The sequence below is a fragment of the Garra rufa genome, chromosome 7, assembly GCF_049309525.1.
Source record: "Garra rufa chromosome 7, GarRuf1.0, whole genome shotgun sequence".
Classification (NCBI taxonomy): Eukaryota; Metazoa; Chordata; class Actinopteri; order Cypriniformes; family Cyprinidae; genus Garra; species Garra rufa.
Genome location: NC_133367.1, coordinates 49424271 through 49449417, shown reverse-complemented (window position 1 = coordinate 49449417; position 25147 = coordinate 49424271). Strand labels below are relative to the sequence as shown.

The following is a 25147-nucleotide window of genomic DNA, read 5'->3' as shown; positions in this document are numbered from 1 at the left end:
ATGAGATAATTAGTGATTAATTAAGTGATGATTGATCATTATTGAAGACACCTGATGTTAACAAGCAGAATCACCAAAGGAGAAAATCACATTTTGTAAGCAACCTTTAAAGTGGTCAATGTTTGCATTAGTTGATCTCTTGACCCTTACATTTTTAACAATTTAATTTGACATATTACTCTGCTGTTTTTAAGATTGTGAAGTGGTTTAGAGGGCAGGGAAATGAAGAAAATGAACATCACTGTATTTTTTTTCTCACACTGAATTAGAGAAAGTAGTATTTATGAATGATGTTCTCTCTTATATAAATACTCTTCAAACTGATTAAAATATTCAAGTCTTGGTGCCACTGAGTACTTGCAAATCTGTTATTCATGAACAGGAAAAAGATTTGTCAATTTGTATTTTTGTAATTATTTACCTGTATTGGCTGTATTTTATTGTCAATGAACAGACTGCGTTGTCCAGTTAGTAGCCTAATGCTTAACTGCCAGAGGCGCCGACACCATCACTTGATTTATTCCTCCCTTATAAATGTGGAAACAACTTTACTCAACAATAGGCTACTCCTTCTGTGGTATTTTAAGAGTAAGACATTTTTCGAAACTATTCTAAATATTTATTATATTTGTGTAGGCTATATTCACAATAAAAACAACACTTTTTTTAAATGACGGAAACAAACAGGATGCCACTGTGAGCGCATCACAAAAATGAAACTAAATTCTGCATATAGGCTGCTACTTGTTGCACAGTTTATTTCATTTTGTTAATTTAATAATTATATAGAAAAAAAAATATTTAAGAAATATATAAAAGTTAATCAGAAAAATAATAATGTTTTTTGTTTTTACGCATATTTTCTTTGTCGATAACAAAACATGAAAAAACTGATGGAAACTTAGCAAGTGTTCTTCAAAATGAATTCTAAAAATATTTTCTAATAATTTTGACTTTGCCGTATCGAATTATGCCTTTAATGTATGACGGAATACACACACAAAAAATTAATTGACCCTATTAAAAAAATGTAGGGTAATGGTTCACATATATATCTTGAAAAATAAAAAATAAAAAATAAAAAACTTAAAATAACAATATTTCTATAAAAACTGTTCTATAAACCTGGCACAGAGTATTTTTTCTTGTTGAAGAAAGTCAATTAAATTCTAGTTTTTTCCTATCTGGATCAACTGATTGCACAATTGCTTGGTAAAGAACACTTTCCCACGGCTCCAGTTATCGAAAGAGCGCACCGCTCGCCAACCTTCCTATCTGGATCACAGCTTAAACCCAGACCAATTCTGGCCAAGTTTCTGAATTTCCAGGATAAAGTCAGGATTCTCCGTCTGGCTCGGGAGAAAGACCAGCTTGTATACAAAGGCACACGAGTCTACATCTTCCCGGATTACAGTGCAACTGTTACGAAGAAACGGCGACAGTTTGACACTATCAAAAAAACCCTTCGTGCGGCTGATGTCAAATATTCTCTACTGTTTCCTGCAACTCTAAGAGTTATGGTGGATGGAAAGCCCAAACTGTTTCGTTGCCCCGAGGATGCCGATCTTTTTTTCCGTGACTACTTATCCTCTACTCTGGGATTGTTGGACTATAAGTACGTTTTTTCTTTTTTAAGTGACTTTTTTTTCTGACTATTTATTCTTTATTTCGTGAGTGGAGGATTGTGAGTAGGTCTCTGAATTGCAGCTGTTTTTTTGTTTTTTTGTTTTTTTGATTCTGTGAATATCAATTTCCTTTGTGATTTGATTGTGAGTAGCACTTTAAGTATACTTTGCTTTGTAACCGCTGCTAGTAATTTATCTGTTTTTTATCACCTTATTTGTTTATATTATCGAGTTAAAAGGTCCTTTTTATGTTTAATATTATTATTGTATCAGACTTAACCTGTAGTCGCTTTTTCTTTGGTCATTCTGTGTTTTCTATTTTGTTTTTTAGTTTGTGTTTATGACTGTGTTGTTTTGCAGCTCTTACCCATATGTTACCCTAACCAATTCTACGACTTTATTTAATTTAATTTATTTTTTGAATTATAGATTCACCTAAAGGTTTAAAAAATGTACATTTGAATATCAGAAGTCTTCTCCCTAAAATTGATCTTTTAAGAGCCTGGATTTCTCTTTATAAACCTCATATTGTTACTTTATCTGAAACTTGGTTACATGATCGAATTAGCAACGAGGATATACAACTAGAAAAGTTTGTTTTATTTAGAATTGATAGACCTTCAAGAGGAGGTGGTGTTGCTATATTTGTTGCTGCTCAGTTAAATTCTGTGTGTGTAACTCCGTTAATATCACCAGTTAATTTTGAATGTTTATTTGTTAATATTCATTTTCATGATAACAAACAGCTAACTATAGGTTGCTTGTATAGACCTCCATCTGCTCCTGCTGATTCCACAAAATGTATTTTGTCAGTTATTAATTCTTTAGGAAGGCATACTGAACTCATTTTCTTGGGTGATTTTAATTGTAACTGGTTGGATCGTGCTTCCTCTAATGATAAACATTTATTTAGTAGCATCAATCTTACTCAGTTAATTGATGAGCCCACCAGAGTTAGTCCAAATGTATCATCTCTGTTGGACTGGATATTGGTCACTAATCCGGAAAGAATTATTAAATCAGGTGTAATGTCAGATTGTTTAAGTGATCATTCTGCTATATTCTGTGTTTGGAAAATCAAAATGCCTCGCCTTTCTTCAAAATATATTACAATTAGACAATATAAGAATATTAATTATGACTATTTTATTTATGATTAAGTGTCTATTAATTGGAACAGGCTTGAATTAATTCCCTCAGTTGATGACGCCTGGAACTTCTTTTATTCTGAAGTCATCAATGTAATCAATAAGCATGCTCCTTTGAAAACAATAAGAGTTAAAGGCAGGCATCTTCCTTGGATTAACTCAGATTTGATTCATCTTTTCAAGCAAAGGGATCAGGCTTGGACTATATATCGCAAAACTAAATTGCCAGAGGACTGGGAATCTTATAGACAGCTTAGGAATATGTGTAAAACCAAGACAAGGAATGCAAAATCTAATTACTATAATGATTGTTTTTCTCAAGATTTTCGTAACCCCAGACATTTCTGGAACCATTTAAATAACGTTTTAAATAAGAGAAACAAAACCTCTTTAAAAGAGATAATTATCAATAATGAACATATTTCTGATCCTATTCAGATATCTTATGCGTTTAATAATTATTTTACTTCCATAGGTACACATTCTACTATTAAATATTCTGATACCTTCTCTTCTAGTGGCTGTTTAAATCAGCTATTTTCTTTCAGTAAAATTTCTCCCTCTGATACTTTAAAAGCAATACGTGGGTTAAAAGAATATAGTTGGCCTGGTCCAGATGGTTTGGAAGCTAAATTTGTTAAACTAGCTTCTCACATCTTAATGTATCCTTTGACTGATTTATTTAATCTATCTTTATCTTCTTGTTCAATGACTTCCATATGGAAATGTGCTAAGACTATTCCTCTTTTCAAAAGTGGTGACCCATCTGATTTGAATAATTACCGTCCAATTTCTATTATTTGTACTGTAGCAAAGGTTTTTGAGAAATTAATTTTCAATCAAATATCTAATTATATTAATCAGTTTAATATTTTGTCCCCATTTCAGTCAGGTTTTAGACCTAATTTCTCTACCACTACAGCTCTAATGAAATTCACCAGTGATTTGTTTACTTCTTCTGATAAATGTCAAACTACCGGTGCTATCTTTATCGATCTTTCTAAAGCATTTGATATGGTGGATCATTATCTTCTGCTTGATAAGTTACATTCTATAGGTTTTGATCAAAACTCTCTTCTTTGGTTTAATTCTTATCTTCATAATAGACGACAATATGTTTCATTCCAAGGTTTAAACTCGGATTACTTGGTTGTTGACAAGGGTGTTCCCCAAGGATCAACCCTAGGTCCTTTGCTTTTTTGTTTATTTATTAACGACCTTCCCAAAATCTGCTTACATTCGTCTATTCAGCTTTATGCAGATGATACCGTTATTTATTTTTCTCATTCTGATACTTCATATATTCAGTCCTCTTTGCAGTTAGACTTTAACTCATTACAGAATTGGTTTTATAAAAATAAACTCATTCTTAACAAAAAGAAGTCCTGTAGTACGGTGTTTTCTAGAAGATGTCATCGTTCTCACTCTTTTGACTTAGATATTATTTTTAAAGATGGGTCACTCTTATGTAAAGTCGATCGATTCAAATATCTTGGTCTTTGGCTCGATCCTGAATTGTCTTTTAAGCATCACATTGACTATATTACTAAAAAATCATATGGGTGTCTCGGTTCTCTTTATCGCTCAATTAATTGCTTTTCATTTCAAGTCAGGAAAAGATTAATCTCCCAATTAATTCTTCCTATTATTGACTATGCAGACATTATTTATCAAAATACTTCTGATACCAATTTAAAACCTTTAAACATTATTCATAATTCTTTATGTAGGTTTGTTTTGAGATGTCCTTATAGAACTCATCATTGTATGTTGTATGAAGCTCTTGGTTGGCTTCAACCTAAATCCCGAAGGCAATATCATTGGCTTCAGTTTCTTTTCAAGTGTATTTATTTAAATTTTCCTTCTTATTTAAAACAGTTTTTAGTTTCATCTACATCTATTTATTCACTTCGTCATATGCAGTATCCACATTTTTTTATTCCCAGAATCCTTACTGAAGTTGGTCGAAGGTCTTTTCAATATAAAGCTCCATATGATTGGAACAATCTTCCTTCTTCCCTTAAATCAATTACATCTTTTCATCTTTTTAGGATTAATTTAATATCTCACTTGAAAACAACCTGTTTATGTTTTTAACTTTAGAGTGAGAATTGTCTATAGGCAATATATATATTTATGTATATGTTATTTTTATTTTATTTTTTTTTATTTTTTTTTCAAAAATGTTTTTTTATTAATATTTCTGATAAACTACATATTTATATTTAAGTTTTCATTACTGTACTAAAATGTATATTATTTTGTATGTGCATGCTTTATTTATATTTTTTGACATAATTGTAGATTATGGGTGGGTGAATAGGGAAGTGAGCTGTGAATTTTTTGTATGTTTTTTTTATTTATTGGAGCATCTCAAGGGGCTTTCCCTCAATAAATAAATTCAAATTTGTGTTGTGATTTTTTAGTAGCTTGTTTCGTGATGTTCAAACATCTGTATATCTGAATTTTTCTTTGTTATGATAATGTGCTTTAAAAAACAATGTTATAAAGACAATGACCTAGTGACCAACTAAAGCAAACACTATTCAAAAAATGGTAACCTTCAAATGAAATTCACTAAAACTATGAAAATAAACCTCTGTTAATTCTCAGTGTGAACTTCTGTGTGACAAATAAAGTCAAACTGGGGTGCGTTTCCCAAAAGCATCATTAGCCAACTATGGTCACAACTTCTGTTGAACTCTGTTGGTAACGACTGAACTTGTGACCAAAGTTGGTTTTGGGAAACGCAGCCCTGGTTAGTAATGTGTGAAGCTGGTAATGCTGTGTGTGGAGCTGTTTAATCCTCCTCTGCTTTTATTTCAGTTGATTTCATCTGAGGCTGTGACTGGAAGTCAGTTGTAGTAATTATAAATCATTTGTAATATTATTTCTTAAATGGGAATTCTTGCTTTGATTAAATCTATATCTTTTTGTTTAGATCAAAACTAGAATTTAAATTCATTGACTTTCTTCAACAAGAAAAATATACTTTCGTGCCAGATTTTATAAAATAGTTTTCATAGAAATATTGTTTAGTGCAAGTTATAAAATATAGATGTGAACCATTAAATGTGAACCTGGACAAATCTGTTTTTCATTCAGCACTTGTTTTTTCACAGTCTTGACTGCAAATGTTTGTGATTTGTTTTTATATTATTTTATTTGTTATGTACTATAGATTCTGACAATTCAAACAAAAATCAGGCTCCTGTATTCATGAAATCAATTACTATCTTTGGTCAAAAATGCAAGTAAATTAAAATGTTATTTGTGTGCTATACTTTTCATATTTTTAGTAGCTATATACAGCAAAACTACAGCGCTACCATTAGACTATTTTTTATGAAGCTGTCAACACTGTAAACTCTGACGACATGCAATCAGTTGATGAACACCCATTCATATGTAGACTATTGTTATTAAATTCTAGATATAACATTTTTATTTTATTTACAAGTTTTGTGTTTTTCCTGTTTTATTCGTTCAATATTAAGAAATAGGTTTTCAATAATTGTTTTTTAAGAAAGAATTCAATCCCCCAAAATGTAGTTTGTCTATGTAACAATATGAGGTAAATCCAGCCCTGAACATGAGACTGACTTTTGTTGCCAAATTGGTTTGGAAGAGCTGTTAAATAAACAATTAAACTGAATTATTACGCCTGTATGAGTGACAGTTTTATTGATCACTGAGAGAGCATTGACTTGGTATGATATTGGTTCAATATAACAATGAAATAAATAAAAAATAGCTTAGATGTAGTAAACTACTTTTGTCATTTTGCTGTAGCTTAGCTTGCTACATTACCCAAGGAGGATAACTTCAGTGAAGCTTTATTTAAAGAAGAGTAGCTGTTAGCTTAGCTCACTACATTTTCCAAGTAGCTTGCCCAACTCTGCTCACTAGATATAAACAATCTTTCAATTGTGATACTGTAAAGACATATTACGTTATTATGGGATCTTCGAGCAGTGTAAGAATCACAATCTTTGTCTTTATAATGAAAAATTACTGTATCATTTTATTTTATTATTAAATCCATTTTAATATGTTCTCAGTTAATAAAAGTAAATTATTTGATCAAAGCCGAATATGGTACAATCATTGCTGAAGGGGTTGTTTTAGACAATAATTAACTTAGATATAATGTAAAACATATTAGTCTAGTTGAAATATTTATATCAATATTGTAGAATTATTGCCCCATACTGGTGAGTCTTTTACCTCGAGTGTGACATAAAAAGCTGTCCTTTCCACCTCATATACTTCTATATTTTTTACCTTTGGAAGTTGCATTCAATATTCATTTGTCTGTTAACTCTGAGGAGACACGTGTCTTTGGCCCGATTGTACTCTAATACTGGTGTGCAGTAATGAAAGAAGCACTTCTAGATTCTAGCAGTCACTGTCGCTGTGATATTAAAGACAAACACTAAAGTGCTGGTGTTGAACAAAGACTCCAGAAAAGTATTGCAATTAATAAGAAGCCAATTAAATTATTGTTTATTAATTTTTACATGTATTTTTAAATGGTTTGAACTGAGGGCGAGAGGGCAGCAAACAAAACCACTTCTACAGAAAACTTTTTTTTTTTTTTTTACTTTTACTTTTTACTCCAAACCTTGTAGTTACTGAGATGTGATGAGACTCACCTTAGTGTCTCCAGTTTACAGTGTGGATCCTCCAGTAGAGCAGACAACAGCTTCACTCCTGAGTCTCCTGGTTTATTACCGCTCAGACTCAGTTCTCTCAGGTGTGAGGGGTTTGATCTCAGAGCTGAAATCAGAGCAGCACAGCCTTCCTCTCCAATACTGCAGTTAAACAGCCTGCAGAGAGTGAAGAACATGAATGATCTCTGAGATTGTGTTTAATCTTTAGGGTGAGAGTGTGTTTGTTTGTGTGTTTGTATGAGCACTACTTTTTCTAAACACCAGGATTGGCACTATGGAGATTTCAACTTGCCAGAACAAGCACAAGCTAAGAAACTAATTGAAATGCACCACATGATTCCTGACACTGAACTAGTTCATCATTTTTAGTTCTTCAAACCATTTAGTACTATATAGACAATAATATTAAAATATTAAGAGTAACATTATAGCAGAGATATTCACAAGTCTTTAACCTGAAGTCCGAGTCGTATCTTAAGTCTTTGGTCACGAGTCAGAGTCGATTCTCAAGTCATTTAATGGCTTGCTGAAAAAATCCATTCAAAATCCTCATTGAAATCTTCCTATTTATGAAGCTGTTAGAAAAAATTTATAGACAAAATGTATGATCTGTGATCTGCTTCTTTTAATTTTGATCTTGCTTTTTTTAAGAGGTGTTGAGTTGTAAGGTTAATGTACATCCAGCCTGTTACTTATATGTTTTAATCCATTACTATATTCAAAACTGTTTTTCTGTTATCAAATTCTATAATAAGAGTCCTATCGACCATGACACATAAGGAAATATTTGACACAAGCCTCTATATTTTCTTCCAAGAAGAGGTCCAGACAAAAAAACAAACATTTTTACATGTACACTGTAACAAAATTCTGTAGTTTTCACAGCATTATTACTGTAAAATGAACAAATACATACTGTAGATTATGTATACAGTATGTTGCTGTAAATCTGCAAAGCATCATGGGTAAAACTACAACAGCGGGAAGTTTTACAGTACCAATTAGGTAACACTTTACAATAACAGTACATGAATTATCATGTACTAATACCTGAATTAGTAATTTCTTGACTATGAACTAATGAATAGTTAAGACATGCATTAATCAAGAACTAACGTAACTACGACATGAGTCATATGAATTACTGCATGAATGCAGTACTGCAGCACCACCTTAATTACATGTTAGTTCCTACATGTTAGTTAATGTATTAATTAACAATTTGTGGTAAATTAAATCAAACATGTTCTAGAAGAAAGATGGCACAGTGCAAAATTGTTCATAAATTTGTCAAATGCAGCTGTCACAAACATCAGTGAATGATTCTTGCAAAATTTACATTTCAGCTAACTCATCCAACACACGATGATGCATTCATAATATAAAAACAATTGTCTAATCCTGTTTTGAGTGATTCTACTGCTGCCATCCTAAAATAAAGCATTCATTAAGCAGATGCAATTTTCCAATTTAAAATCAGTGTTAGAAGCTGGAGAAGCTGGTTATCGCTTTGGTTATGTTATGGATCGGTTTACTGTCATTATATTATCATAATGCAGTGAAATCAGATGTTTGTCTTGTGTTCTTGCTTTTTTTGGGCCACAATTGCCCCTTCAAAAAGTCAACTTTCCTCCTACCGTTCAGTTCCTTCTCCATCCAAATGCAGCAACAGGACCTCTGCTCTTCTACTTCTTTACAAACCACCAAAAGGCACCATAAATCTTATTTAGATGAGCTAATAAAACATGTGAAATTGATAGCTTTTTTTAAAATGTCAGGGTTAGGTTAGGGATAGTCATTAAGTTGTGACATAATGATACATTAACAAGTCATGAATTCATGTTACTTTATAAGTAAATAACACTTATGTGCCCCCCCAAGTAAAGTCATGACATAATGATACATTAACAAGTCATGAATTCATATAACATAATGCTAAGTAAGTTAGCAATATTGTGCCTTATTTTGCACCAGTATATCCAAAATGATTATTATTTTACATAACTCATTATTAACTACTTATAAAGTAACATGAATTCATGACATGTAATGTATCATTATGTCATGACTTTACTTGGGGGGGCACATAATTGTTAACTCGACATTAATTACTTATTAACTAAACTGTAGGAACTAACATGTAATTAAGGTTGTGCTGCAGTACTGCATTCATGCAGTAATTCATATGACTTATGTCGTAGTTACATTAGTTCTTTATTAGTTCCTGATTAATGCATGTCATAACTAATCATTAGTTCATAGTCAAGAAATTACTAATTCAGGTATTAATGCATGATAATTCATGTACTGTTATTGTAAAGTGTTACCCAATTATATTTTCCTGTGAATCATAGTACAGTATAGTTTTGAGCTGCATTTTCTCTCAGCTGTATTAACCGACGTAATGGAAATATTTTTTGCAATTTGACCTCAGAAAGGTAAAGTTACACATTATTTCTCCATAATTTTTGTCATTATTGTTATATTTAGTTTTTACTCACACTGTTAAAAATTGCTGTAAAATAACGGCCAAATTTTGACAGTAACATGCTGTTTTCCATTAAAACAGTGCATTCTGGGTATTATTTGTCAATATCGAAAAGTAGCCTGCTGCTATGTATCGTGAATTAACAGCGTTCAAAATCGACACTCATAGACTGTGTTTCAAATCCAACTCTACACCCTCATTCACTATTCCCTACATGAGTTTACTAATATAGTCCACCTTACAGAGATAATGAAAACTAATGAGTGACTTCAGACACTGATGACCAGCAGCTGTTAATGAGCAAAATCACTGATTGACAGAGAAACAAGACAAACACAAGAACTATATAACTGACTTCAGCCACAGCCTAAGATGAAATCAACTGAACATTTAAACAACTCAACACACAGCTTTACCAACTTCACGCATTTCTAACCGGACAGATTTTATTTCTGTCAGATGTCTATAGAAGATCTTATTGAGAATGAACAGATGTTTAGATGATGATGTTTTGTTTGACGATACCATTGTGGAGATCAGTGTTTGCTTTCATTTAATTGGGTTCCTGACTCTTGATATTTAAACATAGATATTTTTTGCTGTAATTGGGTTTTTATGCTGCTTTAGTTACAGTAATGCTGGTCAGTTGATGTTGGCTATTTTTAGTTGAGCATGAACATGATCTATATGTTGTTTTTTTTCCACCAAGTGTGTTACAGCACACAGCAAAATCCCCAGTGTTAATTTAACACTCTGAGTGTGGACACATATAGACACTGAAGGTGTTGAAGTTAACGAGATAATTAGGTGATTAACAAAGTGATGATTGATCATTATTGAAGACACCTGATGTTAATAAGCAGAATCACCAAAGGAGAAAACCAAAAAATTTAAGCAACCATTATAGCGGTCAATGTTTGCATTAGTTAGGCTCTTGACCCTTAGATCTACAATATTAGAGCTTGTTTAGCTGATGTATTTGAGTTAAAACAGCCAGACAGAAGCTCATGTCATCAGGTGATGATTATGTTTTAACATATTCATTGTTTGACATGAATCACCTAATGTATAATCTATTAGGTTTTTTTTGTGTGTGTTTTATTTTTATTTTTTGCTTATTGTAATAGCTTTTACAGGATATAGAAGATCCAGCACTTCCTATACTTTTTGGATATATTTTTTTTAAAACCTGTATAAAAAAAGTCTGTCATATAGGCACACATAGACATCAAGAACCAGTCCATTAACCTCAACAATGGTGACAAATGGCATATTCAGATAAACAGATCAACTCTGAACTCTCATCATTTATTCATGCCGCAATGCATGATGGGAGTTATGGATGAGTTCTGATTGGTTACAACACACTTTTTGATGGTCACCGTTGTTGTGGTTCTCACGCTGATTCTTCATGTCTGTGTGTCTAAATTAAAATAAACTCTTTTTTTCATCATCTGTCTGATTATGCCAAAATTAATTGCTCGTTTGTTCAATGCTTCTTGTCTGTAAGGAAATGTCAAATACTCAAGTCACTATATGATGATTATGTCAAGCACAGTCAATGCCACCTGATGACTTTTGTTCTTGGCTTGTCTGGCGGTTATAACTCAGTAATTGCAGTCAAACAAGACCTAATATTGAAGATGTAAGGGTCAAGAGCCTAACTAATGCTCTATAATGGTTGCTTAAAAATGTTTTTCTCCTTTGGTGATTCTGCTTATTAACATCAGGTGTCTTCAATAATGATCAATCATCACTTTGTTAATCACCTAATTATCTAGTTAACTTCAACACCGCTTCAGTGTCTATATGTGTCCACACTCAGAATGTTAATTTAACACTGGTGATTTTTGCTGTGCAGCAGATTTTTTGGCAACATGGCAATCAGGAAAAAAAAAAGGATTCAATAAATAATATTTTAAACTACTGTAGCATTTTATACTCAAATGGAGACATGAAGAATCAGCACATGAATCTCAACAATGGAGACAATTAGAAAGCTTCATGCTGCAATGCATGCTGGGTATCAGCACAAAAACTCATCATTGTTGAGATAACATCATTGTTCATACGTGATTCTTGATGTGTGTATCTAAACTTTACCAAAGTTGTTGTTTTTTAAATGAGTGGTGTTTTCATAACTGGATGCTCAGTTTTTTTTTTTTTTAAATTTAGCATCAACATTCAATGAAAGAAAAGACATTGGATAAATCCTGTGTCATTACCAAACCATAGAGAACTCTAGATTTTTTCTCTTTTTTTTTATCATAACCAGCATGTTGCAAACACTCATAATTACAACAACAAAAAAATAGCTTTAAAATGTCAAGGTTCAAGAGCCCAACTAAAGTAAACACTGATCTCCACCGTGGTAGTGAAAAAAAAAAACATCTAAACTTCTTCAACTCTCTTCTGTAGATGTCTGACAGAAATAAATTCAGTGTGGTAATAAGTGAAGCTGGTAATGCAGTTTTAGGAGTTTAATCAGATCTTGAGAGATTTAATGTCTTCTTTTATTTCAGTTGATTTCATCTAAGGCTGTGGCTGAAGTCAGTTGTTTTTGTGTTTTTCTTCTGCAATTTTGTTTGTTAACAGCTGGTGTTCATCACTAATGCTCAATCAGAACGTGATCAATCATATAATTATCTCATTAACTCAAACACTCTGTAGTGTTGACACATTATAAGTGTTCATTTAAAACTGAGGATTTTGCTGTGGGTTTTAAAGGGTTAAAGATGCACGATGAAAAAAAACAGCATGAAATGTAATTTAACAGTAATAAACTGTAATTAATTTACAGCAACACACTGTAGAAAAACAGTAACATGCTGGCAACCAGAGCTGCCAGTAGATTACTGTTAATTCAAGAAAAAACAGTAATATACTGTAAAACACAACAGTCAGATTTACTAAGCAAATCAAGTTATTTTCTCTAAAATATTAGTGAATGTTCATAGAAAAACAATTATGCAAAGTCATTAACTGGTAAGGAGAGTAAATATTTAATTGTGCCTAACTGGTGTGTTTTTGTACAAGAGAGATCTGTTAGTTTAATTTAGTTTTGTGGGTGACCATTGTGCTGGAGAGTAGAGCTTGTACTTCAGGCAATGATGAGCCGCAAGCTCTGACATTTGCTGCTTTATTTAAAGACAGTAATTGTGGATTGCTGATATAGTGATATCTCTTTACTAAGCACTTTGTTACACAAATTTGTACTTTTGTTAGTTAATGACAATCTATAAAGATTTGAGTAAAAGTCAGTTGCTTCCTTATTACACTTTAAGTGTTTGTGGGTTTATGTTAAGAAATATTTCTTCTTAGTGGACTCAAATTAAAAAAGTACACTGTACTAACACCATATAAACAATAGTTTTGTTTATTTTTAAACTGAATTGGTTTGAAGCAATTGGTTTCCAAAATAAAATGAGTTACCACATGGTATAATAATGGTAACATACTGTAAAAATGAAGAGCTGTAAATTAACGGTAGAGAGCTATAAAATAACAGTATAATGCTGGCAACCACAGCTGCCAGTAGATTACTGTTATTTTACAGTGCGATTTTTTAGAGTGTATCATTGGCTTCAGTTTCTTTTCAAGTGTATTTATTTAAATTTTCCTTCTTATTTAAAACAGTTTTTAGTTTCATCTACATCTATTTATTCACTTCGTCATATGCAGTATCCACATTTTTTTATTCCTACAATCCTTACTGAAGTTGGTCGAAAGTCTTTTCAATATAAAGCTCCATATGATTGGAACAATCTTCCTTCTTCCCTTAAATCAATTACATCTTTTCATCTTTTTAGGATTAATTTAATATCTCACTTGAAAACAACCTGTTTATGTTTTTAACTTTAGAGTGAGAATTGTCTATAGGCAATATATATATTTATGTATATGTTATTTCTATTTTTATTTTATTTTTTTTATTTTTTTTTTGAGCTGTGAATTTTTTGTATGTTTTTTTTTTTACTTGTGTTGTATTTCGTATTGTTCTATGTATGCGTTATAGAGTCCCCGTCGAAAATGAGATGGAGCATCTCAAGGGGCTTTCCCTCAATAAATAAATTCAAATTTGTGTTGTGATTTTTTAGTAGCTTGTTTCGTGATGTTCAAAGATCTGTATATCTGAATTTTTCTTTGTTATGATAATGTGCTTTAAAAAACAATGTTATAAAGACAATGACCTAGTGACCAACTAAAGCAAACACTATTCAAAAAATGGTAACCTTCAAATGAAATTCACTAAAACTATGAAAATAAACCTCTGTTAATTCTCAGTGTGAACTTCTGTGTGACAAATAAAGTCAAACTGGGGTGCGTTTCCCAAAAGCATCATTAGCCAACTATGGTCACAACTTCTGTTGAACTCTGTTGGTAACGACTGAACTTGTGACCAAAGTTGGTTTTGGGAAACGCAGCCCTGGTTAGTAATGTGTGAAGCTGGTAATGCTGTGTGTGGAGCTGTTTAATCCTCCTCTGCTTTTATTTCAGTTGATTTCATCTGAGGCTGTGACTGGAAGTCAGTTGTAGTAATTATAAATCATTTGTAATATTATTTCTTAAATGGGAATTCTTGCTTTGATTAAATCTATATCTTTTTGTTTAGATCAAATCTAGAATTTAAATTCATTGACTTTCTTCAACAAGAAAAATATACTTTCGTGCCAGGTTTCATAAAATAGTTTTCATAGAAATATTGTTTAGTGCAAGTTATAAAATATCGATGTGAACCATTAAATGTGAACCTGGACAAATCTGTTTTACATTCAGCACTTGTTTTTTCACAGTCTTGACTGCAAATGTTTGTGATTTGTTTTTATATTATTTTATTTGTTATGTACTATAGATTCTGACAATTCAAACAAAAATCAGGCTCCTGTATTCATGAAATCAATTACTATCTTTGGTCAAAAAAGCAAGTAAATTAAAATGTTATTTGTGTGCTATACTTTCATATTTTTAGTAGCTATATACAGCAAAACTACAGCGCTTCCATTAGACTATTTTTTATGAAGCTGTCAACACTGTAAACTCTGACGACATGCAATCAGTTGATGAACACCCATTCATATGTAGACTATTGTTATTAAATTATATATATAACATTTTTATTTTATTCAGCCTGCAGAGAGTGAAGAACATGAATGATCTCTGAGATTGTGTTTAATCTTTAGGGTGAGAGTGTGTTTGTTTGTGTGTTTGTATGAGCACTACTTTTTCTATACACCAGGATTGGCACTATGGAGATTTCAACTTGACAGAACAAGCACAAGCTAAGAAACTAATTGAAATCCACTTTACCACATGATTCCTGATACTGAACTAGTCATTTTCATTCATCAAACCATGTGTAGTACTATATAGACAATAATATTAAAATATGAATAGTAACATTATAGTATAACATATTACTCTGGTGTTTTTGAGATTGTGAGGTGGTTGAGAGGGCAGGGAAATTTGGAAAATAGACATCACTCTATTAAAGTAGCATTTATGAATGCTGTTTCCTCTTAAATAAGTACTCTTCAAACAGATTAAAATATTCAAGTCTTGGTGCCACTGAGTATTTGTAGATCTGTTATTCATGAAATTGATAAATATTTGTCAATTTGTATTTTTGTAATTATTTATCTATATGTTTTATTTTGGATTATGTTATATCATATCATATTTGGACTCGTGTGGTAGTTTACAATGGGGCTAAAGATGCACAGACTCATTTAAAATTATTACAGACTTATGTAGCAAATGAGAATCATTAAAATTACAGGCTTATATTTTGAAACAAAGGTCTTGTTTATGTTTTCAGCTTTAACAGGAGCATTTAAAAAAAGATGGTATTTGGTGTTAAAAAAATAAATAATCACCATATTTTAATGCAACATCATATTTAGTAATATATCATCACTCACAAGATATAAACAATCTTTTAATTAAGATAGTATAAAGCCATTTTAAGTTATGCGATCTTCAAGCAGTGTAAGAATATATCACAATCTTTTAATTTTTCTTTAGATGAAAAAAATCTTTAGATGAAAGTTTTTTTTTGTTTGTTTGTTTGTTTGTTTTTTAACCTCTTCAGCTCTGTATCCCCCTCATCAGAGTTATTGAACAGAATTAATAAATTGTGAAGAAGTGAACTAGACATATATGCCATTTGAAAGCTTATAGCCTAAACTTTCTTGTCCATCCCATCACTTTCCCATTTATTTTACATAACATAACATAACATAACATAACATAACATAACATAACATAACATAACATAACATAACATAACATAACATAAAAGGTCTGAATTTGCCCCATAAACAATGCCCCCTTCATGATGATGAAGTAATATTTATATTCATATTCATATCGCTCAAACTGACCAAACATAGATGAGTCATTTATCAAATGAAGCTTGCCTTAACACGTTTATGTTGACTGGTGATTACGTCATCACGTATTGTGTCATATGTCTGAAAAGCTCCCAATCAGATCTGTCCAAAGAGACACAGATCAAACTCCTAGACCAATCCGATCTCGATTTATGTCTTTCCAAACACGAGGGAGGAGGACACACTGCTCATGAACTGGACACCGGCCCCTAGCGCTCACCGCGATCTTGACCAGAGTTAGGACAGTAAAAAATACAAAATATGCCGCAGAGCTGAAGGAGTTAATAAATCCATTTTACAGTTTACTCAGTTAATAAAAGTGAATTGTTTGTTTAAAGCAGAATATGGTACAATCATTGCTGAAGGGGTTATTTAAGACAATAATTAACTTAGATATAATGTAAAACATATTACTTTAGTTGAAATATTTATATCAATATTGTAGAACTATTGCCCCATACTGGTGAGTCTTTTACCTCGAGTGTGACATAAAAAGCTGTTCTTTCCACCTCATATATTTCTATATTTTCCCTTTGGAAGTTGCATTCAATATTCATTTGTCTGATAACTCTGAGGAGACACGTGTCTTTGGCCCGATTGTACTCTAATACTGGTGTGCAGTAATGAAAGAAGCACTTCTAGATTCTAGCAGTCACTGTCGCTGTGATATTAAAGATAAACACTAAAGGCTTCATCAAAATATTGCAATTAATAAGATGCCAATTGAATTATTTTTATTTACTATTTATTTATTTATTTAAAAAGGGTTTGAACTGAGGGGAAAAGGGCAGCAAACAAAACCACTGCTACAGAAAACACATCTGAGTTTTTACTTTTTACTCCAAACCTTATAGTTACTGAGATGTGATGAGACTCACTCTAGTTTCTCCAGTTTACAGTGTGGATCCTCCAGTAGAGCAGAAATCAGAGCAACACCTTTCTGTGTAATAGGACATTGGGAAAGACTGCAGAGAATAAACAGAACAACTAAAGATGAGTTATTAGTGCTGGACTCATGTGTCTAATGTAATTGCTGATAAACACAGATGTAATACATATCATAGATAACAATTATTAAACCAGGAACTGAGAGAGACTCAGAGTCAAGTCCCATTTTAATAGACTTCAGACTCAAAATTAAATTAATTCAGATTTGACTCAACAAATAGGACCCAAATATTCCCATAAATATTTGTATTCAGCCCGTTTATTGTGCAGCAGTACATTTACATTTAGTCATTTAGCAGACGTTTTCATCCAAAGCGACTTACAAATGAGGAAAATGAAAGCAATCAGAATCAACAAAAGAGCAATGATATGCAAGTAATATTACAAATCTCACTAATTCCAAAACGTCAGTTTAGAACTAGTAACGAAGGAAAGTTGAGTTGCTTCATTAAAAGCCTATGATTACTGTATTAAAACCTCACTGTATCATGTTTGAGTATTATGAGAGAGAGAGATGGACTGAGCAAGTGATTAACGGACCTGCATCTGATTCATTATTCATATTCACGATCATGTGACATTAGTTTAAAAGTTTACTGAAGAAAATATTAACATCCATTCTTCTGTTAAAGGTGATTTTGCTGCTCAGTCCATTTATTCGCTGTGGCAAACTGTTGTTGAAGCTAAACATAACTTCCGCTTAAATTTTCAGTTTAAAAGTCCCAAAGTCACTTTTAACTGTTCACTCATAAAACAGTCTCTTGTCGCCATCTAAAGGCGGAACAATGTAAAGTTAACTAAAATCACCATCACGAACACAGGCACGCTTCTTAATACTAAACACTTATTATTAAATACATTATTTAAAATATAGTTTACATTTTTATTTATTGAGTACTAATATTTAATAAACAACAAAAACAGCTATCAAAAAGTTGCTAGAAAAGAGTAAAAGGCAGCTTTCTGATATACAGCATTGATCGACAGTAATATTGGAAAACAATTCTGTAAAGTAAATAAAAATGAGTATTTCACCAGTATGTTATTTTCTCTTATTCTACAGTAGGGGAATTACAATACTTTTCTTGTAATTTCTACACTTACAAGCAGGGCCTAAAACTTTTTGCCATATCTGCCATTTTATTCATGATACAAACAACATTTTTTGGTGATTTGAGAGAATTTACCAGCCATAAATATTTTTTTTTCTGGCAATGAAACCGTTTTTGCAGTTAAAAAAATAATAATAAATTGAAAATTAGAACTAAACACTGCATTTTAAATCATGATACAAAAAAGGTGCTACACACATGTTCACATGAGCAGTTTTTTTTTTAATAAAAATTTGGTCTGACTTCAGCATTGTGAAATTATTTGTTATTTTTTTTTTATATATTTATAAAAATGTCATACTTTGTTTTTATCATAAAATGATGTAAAATAACTGCTGCAGTGCTGCAAAACTATTTACTTTTCTTGTTGTGGTAAAAAGTTATGTGAAGTAAAAGAATTCCTAGATTTAGTCATTATAAATAATTGCAACTGCATTTTAAAAAAATTATATTTTGACACGAAAATTCAAATATTTTTCTGTAGTCTGCTGTTCTGAGAAATTATATTTTTCTCATATTCGAAAATTAATCCTTCATTCATGAGGGATTTATCACTCCCGAAATTCTGCTTCTTGTACCGGATATACAGCTGTTAGCAGAACGAAAAACAAAACTTTTATTCAAATTCTAAACGGATTATACGTAGCCTTGGAGTGCTCAATAGCCCTTCCTTGATAATCACTAAAACGTGTCGCTGCAGTTAATCGCAAAAGTCCTTTTATTATCAATGAACCGCTTATTTACAGTGAGAGCCAAGTGCAATCTGCCGTTTAGAGGTGAGTGAATTCAGAACACAATGGCCAATCACAGGCGTTCTAGACATAGATATATATACGTAGATGCCTCATTAGCGACTGTAACCGTCATACGTGAGCCGTCCTCCATTTCACTGCGGTCTACTTGACGTCATTCACCCATAGGTCTATGTAACTGACCATAGTAATCAGTGAATATTCGAAATGCCACAGTCCTGCACAGCCGTTGGTCTGCGAACCTACAGTATGGTGAATGAAGTCAAGTGGACCGTTACAAAATGGCGGACGCATCTACGTGCTTGGAGCGGTCCAATGGGATATCTACGTATATATATATCTATGGTTCTAGATCAATATAAATGTCTGTGATTGGCTACATTGCTCAGCGCTACGAAAACACGTTGTCTTTTGGCGATTTCCAGAGCACAAACACAAATACGCACTGAAGCTTTTGCCAAATCTGTTTAGCCAGTATCTTATTATTACAGTTTTAACTGAGGGTGCTTTTGACTGCGTGAGAAAATGGATGTGTGGCGTGAGAGCGTGTGAAAAGTGTCAATTGCATGAGTCTCACACTGAATACGTGAGAGGTGGCAGCCCTGTGTAACCATAGACATAATATGAATTACATGTCATGTGTAACCACTACAGAGACATCGGTAAATTCCAGAAAATCTGGCCATGGTGAGAGCGCTCTCGAGCGGATTGATGAGTGCAGAACGCCCCCTGACGATATGGCTCTCACACGTCCGAAAACGATAAAGCACATTTTCAAACATGAAAACTGAACTGCATACCAAACAGTAACCATATTTTTCTGGAGAAAAAAAAAAGTAAAATGTCACTTGACTACATGCTTGCATCTATTGTCCCTTGAGTGGCATTGACTAAAAATCTTTCACTTTTTCCCCAGTTTCACCAAAAAACATTTTGTCTAATAACCAGAGATGGAAAGTAACGAATTACATTTACTAGCGTTACTGTAATTGAGTAGGTTTTTTGTGTACTTCTACTTTTTAAAGTAACTTTTAAATTTTGTAATTTTACTTTTACTTAAGTACGTTTTCATTTAAATATTCTTATTAACTACATTTTAAATATCATCCGTTACTAAATAAAAATAAATAAATAAAAAATAATAAAAAAAAAATTAATAAAAAAAAAAATGTGCGTGGAGGGAAGGAGGGGATCGCGCACCGGAAACTACTGATTGCTTGGTGAGCGGGAGAACAAACACAGCGCGCTAACTAGGGATGGGAATCGAAAACCGGTTCTTGTTGAGAACCGGTGCCCAGTGTTTCAATTCCATCGAATCGTTTGCAAAATTTGCAAACGATTCCCTTAACGATTCCAGTGGGCACGAATGACGTCATCACGCGCATTCCGTAACACGTTGCGTAGCTTACGCTCAGTCAATAAGCATTGGCGCCTAAGCGGAACAAACGCTCAAAAGTCATCAAAAAAGACGAAAATAGGGCAACTTGCAATACTTGCATCGTAGATATTTCCTCAAAGGGAGGAAATACCACTAACATGTTAAAACATTTGCGCACACAGCATGCAATAACAATAAAAGAATGTTGCGTTTTCGAGTGCAGAAGCAGCACGGACTTGTTTTGCTTTCACACAGGACGCGTTTGCAGTCCGTTACTGATCCGCGGGTGTTTACCACAAACACACTATGTTATTTTAAATTCAAATCAAAACGTGCTTTTTCAGCATAGGATACTCTTTTATCACAGGACACTAATACAGTAATACTAGACATATTCACGTTTAAACTCAACGTATTATAAACAACGTACGCTATTCAATGCATTTGACTTCTAGATTTGGATATTAAGTTGCTCAAGCAAGTTGCAACACATTTAAACACAGCATAGGTAGGCTATATCTTCCTTTTCATATTGAAATTGGGCTTTCACGAATATTTTATTTTAACAAATATTTATTTTAAATTAAAACTTACCACAGACAGAAACAGTCGGCTCTCTTTGCCTTTCTTTCGCATTAAATCTTCATTAAAAACCATATTTTAAAGAACTTTTCTACCTGGACAAGTGCATTTATTATGTTGCCTTGTTTATTTAAAACTGCACTATTCTAGACCTAGCCAAAAAGCCACGTATTGACTGTGAAACACAGAAGACTGCAATTATATGCATTTACGGTACATTTACGTGTCAATTCATGTTCGTTTTTACAGCGAACAATGCGCTGTCACTTTAATTCAGCGTATGCAACGCAATGCAGCACAGCAAAAATAGACTCTGTGCCTAAACGATCGCTGCACTGCTGCAAACGCAACGCATCTGGAACGCACTGACGGACAGCAACCGCGTGCAGTGTGTACGCTCTGATCCGTTAACATGGGTGCGGAAAAAAATACGCAACGCATACGCACTGCAGACGGAGTATGTGTGAAACAGGCGTAACAGTTCTCAACCCAGCAGCAACAGCAACGTTAGCATGTCCTCGGCTAATAAAACTGCAGGACTCATTCATTCCCATTATATATTTTCTAGGGAGATGACAAAGATTCTCAACCCTAAGTACAAAGCCCCAAACAGAGACAGTTTAACTATGTTAATCAACAATTTGTTGTCCCTTTTCTTCCATATGAGAATCGATAAGGGAATCGATAAAGAATCGAATCGTTAAGCAGAATCGAAAATGGAATTGGAATCGTAAAAATCTTATCAATTCCCATCCCTAGCGCTAACTCAAGAAAGATGGAGACGGACAGTTTTGCAGAGTTACATCTCTCGGCTGCATGTATGAAGCAAACCGTCGCGCTAATGTCAAGGTAATAACAAACTTGCGCGTGCCTAATGTATAACACTCGTGTATATCAGAGTCGTACATTCTGCACGCATAAGTCCGCTATTGATTCACAAACTATGCGCGTTCTCTGGGCTCTGATCCCTATCGTATTTTTGCGTCAAAACATTTGCCTAGTTGTCCAAATTATTGTCCTGTGAGTGTTTTATAATGAATGCTCACCCATAGAAGAGAGTGTGATGTTTAAAGTTTTATGGGATTATTTGCCTAAATGTTTTATATGGTTATTTTTTTATTGTATCTTATTTATTAGTTTTTATTGCACTTTAATTTGTAAAGTTGTTTCCTCAAGTATATCCCCTTGTTTGTTTTTTTGAATAACACTAGAATCCCCCACCCAGCACTGCTGTTCAAAAAAATAAATAAAAAAATTACTCACTAAATTTTACTTAGAGTAAAGTTTTAAATGAGTTACTTTTTACTTTTACTTGAGTAGATTATTTGACCAGTACTTTTACTTGTACTTAAGTAAAATTTCATTGAAGTAACAGTACTTTTACTTGAGTAGCATATTTTATTACTCTTTCCACCTCTGCTAATAACTTATGAATTATTAGATTGAATTTATTTATTTATTAATTTTTTTCAGAAAATCTGAATGTAACCTTTAAGTGATTGGTAATGATCCCAATTCCAATATTTATAATATCAGAGAGTCACAACCCTGTTCCTAAAGGCATATTGACTTTGCACAGATTAGACAAATCTCTCTAATCAAACACTTGATTCAACTCATCAGGTCATTAGTAGAGCGCTTTATGATGATAGCTGAGTGTCAAATAAGAAAGACCTTAAAATATACAGTAACACAGAGAAACACAAACCTATACCGTATAAAACAATGACAATAAAACAAAGACAATGTAAAATACTCACTCAGCCTTTCTAGATGCTTTGATCACTGGCAGCAGCCTCAGGAGACATTCTTCTGATCGATCATATTTACTCAGTATAAACTCATCCAGCTCTTCTTCTGAGTTCAACAACACAAACACCAGAGCCGACCACTGAGCAGCAGACAGAGACACTCCAAGGAGACGAAGGTCACCTGTTCTGCTCAGGTATGTCTGGACTTCCTGCTCTAGTGAGCGATCATTCAGTTCATTCAGACAGTGGAACAGATTGATGGATTTCTCTGGAGAGGGATTCTCTCTGATCTTCTGTTTAATGTATTCAGCTGTTTCCTGATTGATATCAGAGCTGCTTACTGTCTTTCTCAGGAGGCCTTGTAAGAGAGTCTGATTAGACTCTAGTGAGAGACCTAGAAGGAACCGGAGGAAAAGGTCCCAGTGTCCGTTCTCACTCTGTAAGGCCTTGTCCACTTCTCTCTTCAGTAAACTGGTCATTGGTGACCTGAACTCATTCCTCAGTCCTGTGTTTTGTTCAGAAAAGGACAGCAGCTTGAATAAAGCAGCAAGAAACTCCTGAATACTCAGATGAACAAAGCTGTACACCTTCCCCAGCTGCAGTCCAAACTCCTCTCTGAAGATCTGGGTACAAACTCCTGAGTACACTGACACTTCTCTGACATCAATGCCGCTCTCTTTCAGGTCCTCCTCATAGAAGATCAGGTTCCCTTTTTCCAGCTGTTCAAAAGCCAGTTTTCCTAGAGACAGAATAGTCTTTCTAGCCTGATCAGGATTGATTTCATATTTCCCATCATACTTCTGTGTCTTCAGTTTGGTCTGAAAGATCAGGAAGTGTGTGAACATTTGTGTGAGAGTCTTGGGAATTTCTGCTCTCTCTGCTTTACCCATCATCCTCTCTAGAACAGCGGCTGAAATCCAGCAGAAGACTGGTATGTGACACATGATGAACAGACTTCTTGATGATCGGATGTGTGTGACGACTCTATCAGCCAGACTCTGATCATTTATTCTCTTCCTGAAATATTCCTCCTTCTGAGGGTCGTTGAATCCTCGTACCTCTGTGACCTGGTGGACACACTCAGGAGGGATCTGATTGGCTGCTGCTGGTCGAGAGGTGATCCAGAGGAGAGCAGAAGGAAGTAGATTCCCCTTGATGAGGTTGGTCAGCAGCACATCCACTGAGGCTGATTCTGTTACATCAGACAAGCTCCGATTGTTTTGGAAATCTAGACGTAGTCGACACTCATCCAGACCATCAAATATGAACATGACTTTGTAGTCTTCATAATCTGACGACTTAAATTCTTTGGTTTCTGTGTGAAGGTGGTTTAGGAGATCCACAAGACTGAGATTTTTCTGTATCAGATTCAGCTCCCTGAAAGGAAGTGGAAATATGAAATGAACATCCTGATTGGTTTTTCCTTCAGCCCAGTCCAGAATGAACTTCTGCACAGAGACTGTTTTTCCAATTCCAGCGACTCCTTTAGTCAGCACAGTCCTGATGGGTTTGTCTTGTCCAGGTGAGGGTTTAAAGATGTCATTGCAGTTGATTGGTGTTTCCTGTGTCTCTGGTCTCCTGGACACTGTCTCAATCTGTCTCACCTCATGTTCATTATTGACCTCTCCACTGCCTCCCTCTGTGATGTAGAGCTCTGTGTAGATCTCATTCAGACGTGTTGAGTCTCCATGATTGGACATTCCTTCACTGATTCTCTGATATTTGTCCTGGAGTCTGGATTTGAGTTTTTGTTGATACACAGGCATCAGTTCTGAGCAAAGGAAATAACTGTTGTTATCGGCAGAGCAATATTTTAGAAATGTATTTTTAGGTTTGATATGTTAGATGTGTCGTGACATTCAGGAACATTAGTGACTGAAGACAGAAGGTTGATCATAAAAACACAGGCTATAATCTGCTGATCCAGAGCTCTTACTGGTCTGTAGTGTGTTAGCGAGGTCTGTCTGGTTCATCTTCCTCAGGATGAGCAGTGTGATCTTCAGAAGCCCCTCTCTGACTCTGTTATGACCCTCATCATCATAATGGTCTCTTTCAGAGCATTCTGGGTAATCTGGACTCAGTAGTCTCTTAAAACTTTTTAACTCAGAGACGATTCTGTGCTCAATCTCCTGAAATCATAGTAAATATTGAAACAATAAACCTCAATTCAGTCACAGAGAAGGTGAACCAAAGGATCAATACACAAGAGTTAGAGCATGAATACTAATAAACATCACTGAATTATATCACATCTAATAATAACTTCCACTGTATGCTCAAACATCAGCGTCTACAGATACT

General features: G+C 33.6%; 1 pseudogene; it reads right to left on the bottom strand.

The window, feature by feature from the left end:
* LOC141338215 (NLR family CARD domain-containing protein 3-like) overlaps window positions 1-24945 on the bottom strand; it is a 71580-nt pseudogene extending 46635 nt beyond the window's left edge.
* Window positions 24946-25147: the final 202 nt, after the last annotated feature.